Below are 13,955 nucleotides of genomic sequence, written 5' to 3'. Positions count from 1 at the left end.
ACCCAGCAGTGATGTTTCTGTCCTGTCTAGTTTTAACTGCTTTGTTTTGCTTTATTTATCAGAATTAAACTATCGGCTGCACATATTCACTGATTTTCTCTTGCTCAGGGCACAAGTGGGACTTGATCTAGCTAACATTTATATTATATTTTAAGCATTTAGTGGGTGCTTTTATTCAATTATTCAATAATTACCTAAATAAATAAAGTATCTATCTATCTATCTATCTATCTATCTATCTATCTATCTATCTATCTATCTATCTATCTATCTATCCATCCATCCATCCATCCATCCATCCATCCATCCATCCATCCATCCATCCATCCATCCATCCATCCATCTATCTGTCTGTCTATATATCTGTCTGTCTGTCTATAGTCTAGATATAATTTCTCACTATTGCTCAGATCAGCTTAACATGTAAGATTATTGTCTTAAATAAAACTATTTTAAAAGAAAACAGTGTCCACTCTATTAGACACTCCTACCTAGTCGGTCCACCTTGTAGATGTAAAGTCAGAGACGATCGCTCATCTATTGCTGCTGTTTGAGTCGCTCATCTTCTAGACCTTCATCAGTAGTCACAGGACTGGATGTTTTTGGTTGGTGGACTATTCTCAGTCCAGAAGTGACCGTGAGGTGTTTCAAAACTTCATCAGCGCTGCTGTGTCTGGGTGAAGGGTACTTATGGCTCCACCCTCGTTATCAAGTGTTCCAGTTCATTTGATAGTAGTATAGTATAGTATAGTATAGTATAGTATAGTGTAGTATAGTATAGTGTAGTATAGTGTAGTGTAGTATAGTGTAGTGTAGTGTAGTATAGTGTAGTGTAGTGTAGTATAGTGTATGTAGTATAGTATAGTATAGTATAGTATAGTATAGTATAGTATAGTATAGTATAGTATAGTATAGTATAGATAGTAAATGTGATAGTAACGATAAATGAATGTAGAATTGTTCTGGTATTATACGAGCAGAGTTGGCGGCTACGTAGCTAAAGCCACAGTTTCCTGTAGACGAGTTTTTTCTCTTGTAGGTAAAATGGAACATGAAGTTATATTTACACTGCCCATCAACCCAAACCACATCCCCTCCCACCTATTTATCATCTAATAAACTCAGTCTGAGCTGATATCTGCTCAGTAACCATCAGCTCAACATCAACACCATCATGTTCTACCGTGCTGGTTCTCTTCTGCTGGTTCTGCTGGTTCTCGGCTGCCTCCAGACCTTCACCCAGGCTGAGAGTGAGTTCACCTCGCACTTTGTGTTCTGTATTTGTGTTTTGAGTTTTTTTCATGATGGTAGAATCGGTAGAATTCTAATCAGGTCACTAGTAGCAGCAGGTCAGAGCATAAATGTTAAAAAAAATCTTCTCTAATATTCATTTGAACACACTTGATGGCAAATTTCCACAATGAATAGCACAAACTCTGTAGTTTCCTGAGAATTCAACAGTAGCTCAAAGGTCAGGGTCTTAAACTAGTAATCAGAAGGTTGCCGGCTCAAGCCACAACACTGCTGCTTTTGTTACTGTTGGGTCCCTGAGCACGGCTTTCAACTCTCGATTCCTCAAACTCTATTCAGTCGTAATTGTACGTCACTTTGGATAAAATTGTTTTCTAAATGCTGCAAATGTACAAAGAATCAACAAAAAAGTGTAATTGTATAAATATATTTTTGAAAGTCGACTTCCTGAACTTCTATCTACATGAAGAGTGAATGTGTGACAGCGTTGACCACATTGTGTCACAGGAACACCGTGTTTTATAATATTTCCCGTCTACAGAACAGGCCGATGCTTCTTTTAATCCTTTAAAGCAGTGCCACCGGGCCGCGGTAAAAATAATGTAGACCAGACCTGGGCATTGTACGGCCCGCGGGCCACATCCGGCCAGGAGCCATCCCCAATCAGACGTAAATAAATGTACATCACACACGGCATATAACAGGATTGTGTTTATTTTTACGGAGCGCTATTTCTTTACATTTCCACAAGTTTGAATGTATGTGTGTGTGTATATCCAGCTTCACCAGCGAACAGAACTAAGATATACCTGTAGAGTTTTTAACAAGACATGAACTTCAAAATCTTTTTTTACTTAAGTCAGGTGTAAAGCTGTTTAAGGATCACAATTTAAATCTAGGGTTTATATGACCGTTTTTCTGTTTTTATTTGCATTCTATTTTTATTTGCATTTTGATACACTACCAGCTTTATTTGGAAGAGTGTAACGGTTTAGGGCTAGGACGAGACGAGAGGGGCAGAAACACACGCCGAGATGGTTAACAAATTGTTCAATCATCACAGACAAGGTTATACAAACAGGTTTAAACAAAACAAGACACAAACACATGACCTATGCTAAATGCTAATGCTAAATACAAGAAACAAGAACCTAAACCCTAGGCTAAGCTAACACATGCAACCTGACTAACAACCTGACTAATACAGTCAAATCCTTACCCCAGAAATCTTGGTGTTATTTTTGATTCTGAGCTGAGTTTCTCAATGCATGTAACAAAGCTGGTACAGGCTGGTTATTTTCAATTGAGAAATATTGCTAAGATCAGAAAAATGCTCTCCTTCCAGGATACAGAACGGATTATTCATTCTTTTGTGTCATCACGTCTAGATTACTGTAATGATCTCTTTACTTGTCTGAGTCAAGGGGAAATGGCACGGCTGCAATTGGTCCAAAATGCAGCCGCCCGAGTACTCACTAGGACTAAAAGACGGGAGCATATTACCCCCATACTGGCATCGCTGCACTGGTTGCCTGTTGCTTTTAGAGTTCAGTTTAAAATCTTGGTTTTAACATTCCAGGCGTTGCATGGTGATGGACCAGAATATATTTCTGACCTTTTAGTGCCGTATTCCGGTGCCAGGGCTCTGAGGTCCTCCAGTCAGGGGCTTTTAGTTGTCCCTAGGACAAAGCGGAAACGGAAGGGAGACTGTGCGTTCTCTGCGTATGCTCCTATCTGGGTTGCTTTACTGGTTTTATATGTATTTTATATGTGTTTTATTTCTTTTATTCATATCATATCTCATTGATCTTATTGATTGTGAAGCACTTTGTAGCATTGCCTTAAAAAAGTGCTATATAAATAAAGGTTTACTTACTTACTTACAAGACATGAACTAGACTAAACACTGAACTAAACTTCTAAACATGGACAAGAGAATAAACGAGAGCATGCACTAACAGACAGGAGCAAATGCAGACATCCCAAGTTGCAAAAACTCATTTCAGGGAGGTACCCCCGGACCCGGACCCAGACCCCACCCCCCCCAAAAAAACTGTGTGCCTACACACATTGAATGGCAGGTTATGCTCCACATACTTGGCAACTAGCCAACTAATTGAGAAGGCTAATATGTATACTTGTCACATGAACTCACCTCAACATGCCTTTTACAATCATTTAGCCCGCCGTGGGCAATGCTGAAATCACTATGGCAAACAGTACAGCGAGCAAGACTTACACTGTTTTTCACTTTTATCAAACATGGGTACACTTTCGAGTAGTCAGAGGTAAAATGAGTTTTGTATGTTCTCTTTTTGGAAGGCCCTGCCTCTGCCATGGCTCCTTCTCTCACTCACTGAATGCATGCCGTCCAGGAGAAAAAACAACACTGCCCGCCCACACTCAAAACCCTCCCTGTTTTGCATGCGCTTCATGAATATGCACACGAGGGGAGCGCGTTACCACAAGGTACCACAGCAAGTACGGCCTGTCTCTCACTATCTCTCTTTCCCACACGCCATCGGGAATAAAGTCTGTGTCGCCTGCGTGCACCTTTGTGTCGCTCTTGGCCGCTCGTTCTAGATTTGCGGGCATCAGGGAGCCGCTCTGTATATGCGGGAGACTCCCGGAACGTCCGGAAGACTTGAGATGTCTGCAAATGGACAGGAGCATACAGACTAGGACAAGTGGACAAAGGCGGACAAGGGCAAACCCAAAATAGTCCCCACTGGAGGACCCACAGCTACCCTCTTAAATACCTGTGGGTGATTAGCAGGGGACCAATCAAAATGAGGGGCGTTGGCTTCAGCCTGTGCTCCTGGAGAGAGGGGCGTGGCACAGACACAAACTCCAGGAGCATAGACAGGCTGGATACGTGACAAAGAGCTGAAAATGATTTAAGATTTAAGATTCATGTTTTTCTCTTTTTTTTTGGAAAGGGGGCGGATCAGTAAAAATGCAATAATAATTAATAATGAATGCATGTTTTCGTACAGATTCAAACGGACCAGATCAGTGCTGTTTCGGCTTCTTTAATTATCCAATCCCTGAAAGAGCCATTCGAAAGTACAAAACAACCAGGCTGGACTGTGTGAAGGATGGAATCATGTAAGTCTTTATAACCTCGTTTTTATTTACACTCACATCAGACTGAAGAGATTTATTACAGTTTAGCTCTCTTACACACATCATATCTTTTCTTTTTTTGCAGTTTTGTCCTACAGAATAACAGATCTTTGTGTGCAGACCCCGGAATTAGATGGGTGAAGCGCCTCCGCGAAAAAATTGACCAGCGCATGTTTAAAAAATAACTCGGCTGAGTGTTAAAATATTCTGAAATATTTTCTGCAAATGCACTGTTATTATTATTGTTATTATTATCTTAAACACTTTTTATTATGTTCAAACTTCAGTTATAATGTTCTTTTATTTACTTTTATTACTGTTGTGTAACCAATTAAACAAACGCTTTAAGCATTAATATAAATTCTTATACATTTTATTAATAAAGTCTTTTTAAACATTTACACAATTAAACTGGATTTATATTCAGGGTAAAATAAAGTTCTTTTGACTGAATGGGCACACATTTCCACAGACACACTCCAAAATCTTGTGGAAAGCCTTCCCAAAAGAGGAAAGACTGTAAAACCACACCCTCGACCAGAATCATGAGTGAAAAAGAACATTAAAACCACCTCCTTGTTTCTACACTCACTGTTCATTTTATCAGCTCCACTTACCATATAGAAGCACTTTGTAGTTTTACAATTACTGACTGTAGTCCATCTGTTTCTCTGCATGCTTTGTTACCCCCTTTCATGTCACAGGACCCCCACAGAGCAGGTATTATTTAGGTGGTGGATGATTCTCAGCACTGCAGTGACAGTGGGCAGCGTCCTGTGACCACTGATGAAGGTCTACTCAAACAGCAGCAATAGATGAGCGATCGTCTCTGACTTTACATCTACAAGGTGGACCGACTAGGTAGGAGTGTCTAATAGAGTGGACAGTGAGTGGACACAGTATTTAAAAACTCCAGCAGCGCTGCTGTGTCTGATCCACTCATACCAGCACAACATACACTAACACACCACCACCATGTCAGTGTCACTGCAGTGCTGAGAATCATCCACCACCTAAATAATACCTGCTCTGTGGGGGTCCTGACCATTGAAGAACAGCATCAAACAGATGAACTACAGTCAGTAATTGTAGAACTACAAAGTGCTTCTATATGGTAAGTGGAGCTGATAACATGGACAGTGAGTGTAGAAACAAGGAGGTGGTTTTAATGTTATGGCTGATCAGTGTACATCATACAGAACTGGTGTAATGGGATGCTGTACCTATATACACCAGCAGATGGCATCCTGGTTAAGTGGTACATGTAGGCACATGGAACGAATTGTAGACGAGGGGTGCAGAGTTCAGGTTTAACCTAAACTTCACATCAACATGAACACACAAGGCAGGTTTTCCAGATAAACGTGTGGAATTTAACATCCATGGCATTTAGCAGACGCTTTTATCCAAAGTGACCAAGTACAATTTGTGAAACTGAGCTTTAAGGCTTTGCTCAGGGGCCCAACAGTGGCCATAAGGCGATGGTAAGGCTTGAACCGGCAACCTTTTATTTCTAGTCCAGTACCTTAACCTCTGAGTTACCACAACCGGAACTTTAGGGAAGACAGGTGGCAATTATAAAGCTAGAAAAACAAACAAAGCCCCCAAATGTCAAAGTAACTGTAACTAAAATGCTAAGTCATGGATAAGTCATGGCCAAGCAGTGCTGAGTTCAAGTCATGGCGTTGACACCGGCCTGGTCTGATACGCTCAGCAGAAACGATTGGCCGTGTCTGAGGGAGGGATGGCCGGGTGACTTATAGCCTCCTTTCCCCTGCAACAGTGATTCCTCCCGTCTGGTTGAGGCCAGTCATCCTCCACACATGCTACATCGTTCTTAAAGAGTAAAGATGTGGCTTTACACATTGTGGAGGACGCTTGTTGTAGGGAGTTGTGCAGCCAGCGGAGGTCGCCAGAGTGCACAAGGGGAATTGAGTATATCCTGCCAGGGACAATGCAAACGGGGAAAAAACTGGAAAAAAATCTCAGTGTCAGTGGTGGCCCATTTCAGCCCTGGACTTACAGAAGTCATCTGAAATTTGCTACACCGAAAGCAAAACTAGGAGTAAAATAATGATGGGGACGTTCTCATGATGACGTTGAAGAATGTGTGTAGTTTCTTAACCACATGGACCACAAGAGGGGGAGCAAAGAACCATTTAGTGGTTCTCTGACCTACTATCAGGAGAAGACAGTAATACTGGGACACAGACTGCAGCGCTCCGAAACTCTAGTACACACAGTCATTGTTTATTATTGATTATATAGAGCAGGGGTGCACACACTTTCATGGCTTGAGAGCTACTATTTCAGTCGTGAGGTCATCGTGATCTACTTTTTAAGGCCGGCCTCATCATTTTGTAGCTTTTTAAAATGCGCTTCAGTTCCAGTATTGATATTCAGCATCACAGGGTCCAGTGGGTGTCCAGGGCGTGTCAAACCATTGCAAAGCATCACACACTCATTCATACAGGTGCAATTTAGAGCAGCAACTACACCTACTGGCACGTTTTCAAACCCAGAGAAAAGCCACACATACATGGGGGTACATGCACCAATTCGTTCTAACCTGTAATACATTGCATTTCTCAAAACGTCCACTAGGTGGAGGCGCCACGGTGGTAACAAACCGCAAATTAAAGAAACATGAAAAACCTATGCTGACCTAATGCTAACCTACACATACATAAACTAAGCTAAAGCTAAATGCTAGCTAAATCACAAACAAACAGAGCTGAACATGAACTGGGCCAAGACACGAGATAAACCTGACAAACGGGGCAGATAGAAGCAGACAGGAATAAAACAGAAACAAAGAGCTAAACTGGGCTAACAGGGCTCAACAGGGCTAAAGAGGCTAAAGCTAACAAACAAGAGCTAAACAGGCTAACTAGACAAAACAGAGCTAATCAGAATAAACTGGACAAACAAAATAAACTAAACAAACAAACCAAAACAAGTGAAACAAGCAAACGAACAGAGTCAAGCTAACAGAAAGAGGGTAAAGCTAACAAACACAGGCTAAACAGGCTAACTAGACGAAACAGAGCTACACAGGCTAAACGGGACTAAACAGGACTAAATAAAGGCTAAACAGGGTAAACAGGACTGGACAGAGCTAAACAGGAGCTGAAACAAACTAAACAAACAAACCAAAACAAGGTGAATCAGGCAAATGGACAGAGGTCAAGAGAGATTAATATTCCACCCAAAATCTGAATTCGGAAGCTGTGATTGGTTTATACATCTGTTTTATCAAGGCCTGGACCATGACTGAATCTGATTCATTAGGTTGTTTAAACACGACACTGTAATAAAACAGAATGAGCAAAATGAATGAATCTTTACCATAGATAAGAGCACAGCTCCCTGATTCAATTCCAATGAATAAATCATTTGAAAAGAGTCGTTTCTGACTCGTTGACTCAGTGATTCAGTTTTCAAGCCCTACTCTAAAGGACAATTTTGTAAATGCTCAAAGGGCCGGATCAAACAGCCTAATGTATGTGGCCCGCGGGCCGTAGTTTGCCCACCACTGTGTTAGAATGAGGTGCGATCAACCAGCATGTGATCGACTGGTAGATCTCGATGGACGTATTGGGCACCCCTGATCTAGATGGTGTTTCTCGGGTAGAGCCTGTAGTGTCAGCACTACAAAAAATGGTATCTTGCTCTTTTCTTTTGTGGGTTTTGCTCAAGGGCTTGAACTTTCAACCTTCTGATCAACAGTCGAGGCACAACGTGCTAACCACCAGCGCATAGGATATAATAAGTGAACCCTCATATGACAATTGTTGACAGTCCGACGTACCGTGTACCGATGTGCTGCAGCTCATATTCGGGCGTCGCCGCAGTGGATCAGTCTGGTCCCTGATTTGGCCCAGTTTTTTACACCTGATCATCTGATAGCACCGCTGAGATTCGAACCTCAGATCTCAGTGGTAGCACCACAACAGAGCGCCCACGTGATCGTCCCTGGATTAAACCTCACCATTCATGCTCACCAGTGTAAAACCCAAAACCACAGAGTCGCTAATACCAGCCACCGAACGCCCCGTCGTTTCTTTGATCTCCTCGCGGAAGTGGTCACATCCCTCAGAACTGAGGTTCATGTGGCTTTTCTGCTGATAGGTTAGATGATGAACAGGAAATTAGATAACGATCATGATCTGATTTATTGTGGTGACTCTCTTTCTTTTTATTTTTTTATTTGTGACTCTCGCAGCGCTTTTCCACCTATTCAAGTTTCTTTGAACCTTGGTGTTTTTTAGAGAACTGACCCCCGTTTCCAGCAGTTTTTGGGAACCAAGCCGGCGTCATCAAAGGAAGCGGACAATGAAAGTAAAGAGTATCATGATGGCGTAGCGTGTAGATTAACTGTGGGGATTTGTGCTGTTGTTACAGATGTTCGTTTTTATGCAAAAAAGCCTCAATCAACAATTGCTGATCATGATTGGTGGTTGTCGCCATTGTTGCTTTATTTAGTGCATCACGTGAGAATATAATGTAATCCACTTCTTAATTAATTACTACGTGACTTGAACCAAATGCTTGTAATAGTCCTCTAAAAGATTTATTTTTTATATATTAGGACAAAAAAAGAAAGTCGTGCTGGGAAAATAATTACACACATTCACTGGAAGGACAATAGTCCATTACTGGATGAAATAAAGACGTATAGTTTTAATAGCTGGAACCATGGTTCATTACACACAGTGTGTGTTTGTGTGACTGAAGCCTGGTACAAGATATTAAAATAATAAACATACACTGTGCATTGACGTGAGATTAATTTTATTGTTAGTTATTCATAATTTGTTTGATTTTATACTGAATTGTTTTAGAATATTGCAATAGTTTTAAATTTCAAACAAATCCTAAAATAAAATATGTTTTATATTGCATTGACTTTGTAATATTTCTTAATCATTTTAAACCTTTCAATCAGAAATATTCAATACTTTAATAATAATTATATATAATACGTCAGATATCCAGCTAATATTTTTAATTACATTTGAACCACAGATAAAACGTTTCACTACATTTTGTTGGAAACTCACCTGCACACTAACATTTCTTCAGTAACTTCTGAATCACACCGACAGAGTAAAGATTCATGGTGTTGAGGGAAATGCAGCACGTCTTTAACCCTTTAATGGTCTCAACAAGAAAATCATATTTATAAAATGATTTCTTTGCTTTTCCCAGTTTTAACTTTTCATGGATGATTTTTCAGCTGCAGCTTCAATTTGACATATGAGTTAGAAATTATGTTTTATTAAAATAACAGTGTCATCTACTGATATTAGAGTTTAACATACAACAATCAGGGAGTAGATCCGACCCAAACCAGATTATTTTTATCCAAATATTTACACTCAATCAAATTGTTGAGCAGATCATTAAAGGGTTAAAAGTGCTGCATGGTTTGTTGTTTTGCTTCAAATTAATTCTGCCAAAATTCAGTGGTTTTAGATTATTGGGATTATCTGTGACTTAAATGTACCATCCAAATCAGAACAAATTGGGACAGAGTAGAAAATTATTCATATTATATGAACCCAAAATATGTCATGTTTATCTGGTCAACTTCATATTAACTGTTAACATACATATACAGTATATACACTATATTGCCAAAAGTCTTCACTCCCCCATCCAAATCACTGAATTCAGGTGTTCCAATCACTTCCGTGGCCACAGGTGTATAAAATCGAGCACCTCGGCATGCAGACTGCTTCTACACACATTAGTGGAAGAACGGGTCACTCTCAGGAGCTCAGTGAATTCCAGCGTGGTACCGTGATGCCACCTGTGCAACAAGTCCAGTGGTGAAATTTCCTCGCTACTAAATATTCCACAGTCGACTGTCAGTGCTATTATAACAAAGTGGAAGCGATTGGAAACGACAGCCACAAAGTGTTACCACGTAAAATGACAGAGCGGGTCAGCGGATGCTGAGGAACATAGTGCGCAGAGGTCACCAACTTTCTACAGAGTCCATCACTACAGACCTCCAATGTCACAAATGCGCTTCTGGAAGAATGGTCAAAAATTCCCATTAACACACTCCTAAATCCAGAAAAGTTGAAGCTGTTATAGCTGCAAAGCGTGAGCCCACATCATATTAAACCCTGTGGATTAAGAATGGGACGTAACTCAAGTTCATATGCGTGTGAAGTCAGGCGAGCGAATATAGTGTATATATACAGGCATTTTAGGTCTACTATTCTAAAAATAATTGGAACAGGGTAATTTAGGGCTAATAATGAGGTCAAATTTAAATGACGACTAAATGACGTGATTTCAAACATAAAGTCAACAGCTGATTATAATCATGCATTAGCACAAATCATGTTCAGCTGGAAGGAAGAAAATAAGGTCGGCTCTGTTGTTAAGGTGTTTTACAGGCTTATAAGAACAATCTTCATATTTTTATAATCCGCATTTACTTCTACTTCTACTTTTAATACTTAAGTACATTTAATATCAGAAAATTACTTTTGATACTTAAGTACATTAAACATCAGATACTTTTAGACTTTAACTCAAGTAATATTCTAAAAATTGACTTTTACTTCTATCAGAGTACACTTCTGGTAAGATACTTGTACTTTTACTCAAGTATAACCTTCAGGTACTTTATACACCACTGGTATTCGTCTATGTACATCAGATAATTAGTTATCAGCTGGTCTGTATAGTACAATAATAGACTTCCTGAAATGTAGTTATGGCTTTTCGTTTTGCTGTGCCACCCCAAGATTTTCATTGGCCCCATCTGGCTGCCCCTATGAAAAATGTCTGGGGGCGCCACTGCTACCACGATGAAGTGGTTAGTGAGAGTGAATAAATTACTATGTTTTTTTATTTATACTGTAAATATATATATATATGTATATATATATAATAAATACTGCTACAGTATATACAGTGCTATAAACATACCAGTGCTTTAATGTTAAAAGAAATGTTAGTTTAAGGGTTCGGGGTTTTTGGTAACTTCTCACCTACTTGATGTGGTTAACACAAGATCTAAACTGTGTGTGTAGGTGTGTGTGTGTGTGTGTGTGTGTGTGTTCAGTTCTGAAACCACTTGCTCGCTGCATGCGTGACACACACACACATGTCCTTACTAGGAAATTCACACTTTTTATTTTTGGCATGACTGTGTGAAATGGAAGCTGGTGTAACGTGGGTACGAGACACCTACCTGACCAATGTTTCTAGACCCCCATGCTCCCGGTCACTGTCGGTGAGAGTTTCTCCAGGTACGCTGGTTTACTCCCACTAGAAAATGTCAGAGGTGAAGTGGCTGCTGTAAATTGCCCCCCGCAAAAGTGACGGAGTGGGTAAAGGGGTGGCACTAGGCAAAATATGGGGCAAATATATATAAAAACATTCAGACAGAGGTTCCAGAGGTTCCAGTCATCAATTGTTGACGGTCTCCTCTTCCTTTTTAACTTACAGAGGGTGAGTTTGATCTGCAGTGTGTATTATACCATCCCAACAATCCTGTTCTGCTGACATTGCTTTCATAGGCATGAGTTTGGAACTCAGTAGTAACATTAGGCATAATATTATGACCACCTTCCTAATATTGTGTTGGTTCCCCTTTTGCTGTCCTGACCCGTCGAGGCGTGGACTCCACTAGACCCCTGAAAGTATGCTGTGGTATCTGGCACCAAGTTATCAGCAGCAGATCCTTTAACTCCTGTAAGTTGTGAGGTGGGGCCTCCGTGGATCGGACTTGTTTGTCCAGCACGTCCCACAGATGCTCGACTGGATTGAGATCTGGGCAATCTGGAGGTTGAGTCAACACCTCAAACTGGTTGTTGTGCTCCTCAAACCTTTCCTGAAGCATTTTAGCTTTGTGTCAGGGCGCATCATCCTGCCATCAGGGAACCGTCTCCATGAGAGGGTGAACATGGTCTGCAACGACACTCAGGTAGGAGCTACGTGTCAGAGTAACATCCACATGGATGGCAGGACCTGAGGTTTCCCAGCAGAACGTCGCCCAAAGCATCATGCCGCCTCCGCCGGCTCGCCTTCTTCCCATAGTGCATCCTGGTGCCGTGTGTTCCTCAGACCAGGCCACCTTCTCCCACTGTGGTCCAGTTCCCATGCTCACGTGCACATTGTTGGTGCTTTCGGCGGTGGGCAGGGGTCAGCATGGGCACCCTGACTGGTCTGCAGCCCCATACACAACAAACTGTGATGCTCTGTGTATTCTGACACCGTTCTATCAGAACCAGCATGAACTTCTTTAGCTCGTCTGTTGGATCGGACGGACCACACGTGCATCAATGAGTCTTGGCTGCCCGTGACCCTGTCGCCGGTTTACCACTGTTCCTGTCTTGGAGCACCTTTGATAGATACTGACTACTGCAGACTGGGACACACTCAACAGGAGCTGCAGGTTTGGAGATGCTCTGACCCGGTCGTGTAGCCATCACAATCTGGTCCTCAGATCCTCACGCTCACCAATTTTTCCTGCTTCTAACATCAACTTTGAGGATAAAATGTTCACTTGGTGCCTAATATATCCCCCCACTAACAGGTGCCGTGATGAAAAGATCATCAGTGTTATTCACTTCACCTGTCAGCGGTCATAATGTTATGCCTGGTCGGTGTACATATATAATGTTTTTCTGTGTGGTTATATATATTTTATGTTATTGTAATTGTATTTACTCTGTACTGGAGCTGCTGTAACACTTGAATTCCCCCCTTGGGGATCAATAAATGGATCTTATTGATCTTAAATCTCAATATCTTATCTTCTCTTATCTCAGACATCATTGGGGACGGGGCACCACGTTCCTCTGCTCACGCAGGAAGTCTGTAAAAAACCCTCTGCAGGTCTTTATTGTTCTCTTTCAGCGTGTGTGCGAAACCTTTTGCAGAAAAAGTGCTGAATGTTAGCTTGTTTTTTTTAGTAAACCACTCTTCCACCCCTCACTCGCTTCTGCTGACCACAACCGGGCCTGCACGAAACTGCAACCAGCGCATCGTGTACTGCAGCATCACCTTTTTCCATTCTGCCTCTCTCTGTGATATTTCATGTAATCGTGTGTGTGTGTGTGTGTGTGTGTGTGTGTGTGTATAATGATCAGATGTGCTGGATCACGTAGATTTAATAAAGTCAAGACGTCTGTTTTAATCTGCTTTACCTGATGAAACGTGACTGATGGTTATCAGTGCGGTGTAGCTTCAACAACTGAACTCAAGGGTTAACACTTACACCAATCAACCACAACATTAAAACCATTTTATCAGTCCATTTTATCAGCTTCACTTACCATATAGCACTTTGTAGTTCTACAATTACTGACTGTAGTCCATCTGTTTCTCTGCATGCTCCTTTCACCCTGTTCTTCAATGGTCAGGACCACCACAGAGCAGGTATTATTTAGGTGGTGGATGATTCTCAGCACTGCAGTGACACTGACATGGTGGTGGTGTGTTAGTGTGTGTTGTGCTGGTATGAGTGGATCAGACACAGCATCGCTGCTGGAGTTTTTAAACACCTCACTGTCACTGCTGGACTGAGAATAGTCCACCAACCAAAAACA

The sequence above is a fragment of the Trichomycterus rosablanca genome, chromosome 4 (assembly GCF_030014385.1).
Source record: "Trichomycterus rosablanca isolate fTriRos1 chromosome 4, fTriRos1.hap1, whole genome shotgun sequence".
NCBI classification, from domain to species: Eukaryota; Metazoa; Chordata; class Actinopteri; order Siluriformes; family Trichomycteridae; genus Trichomycterus; species Trichomycterus rosablanca.
The sequence above is the reverse complement of the archived record's forward strand: the minus strand, read 5'-3'. Positions refer to the sequence as shown.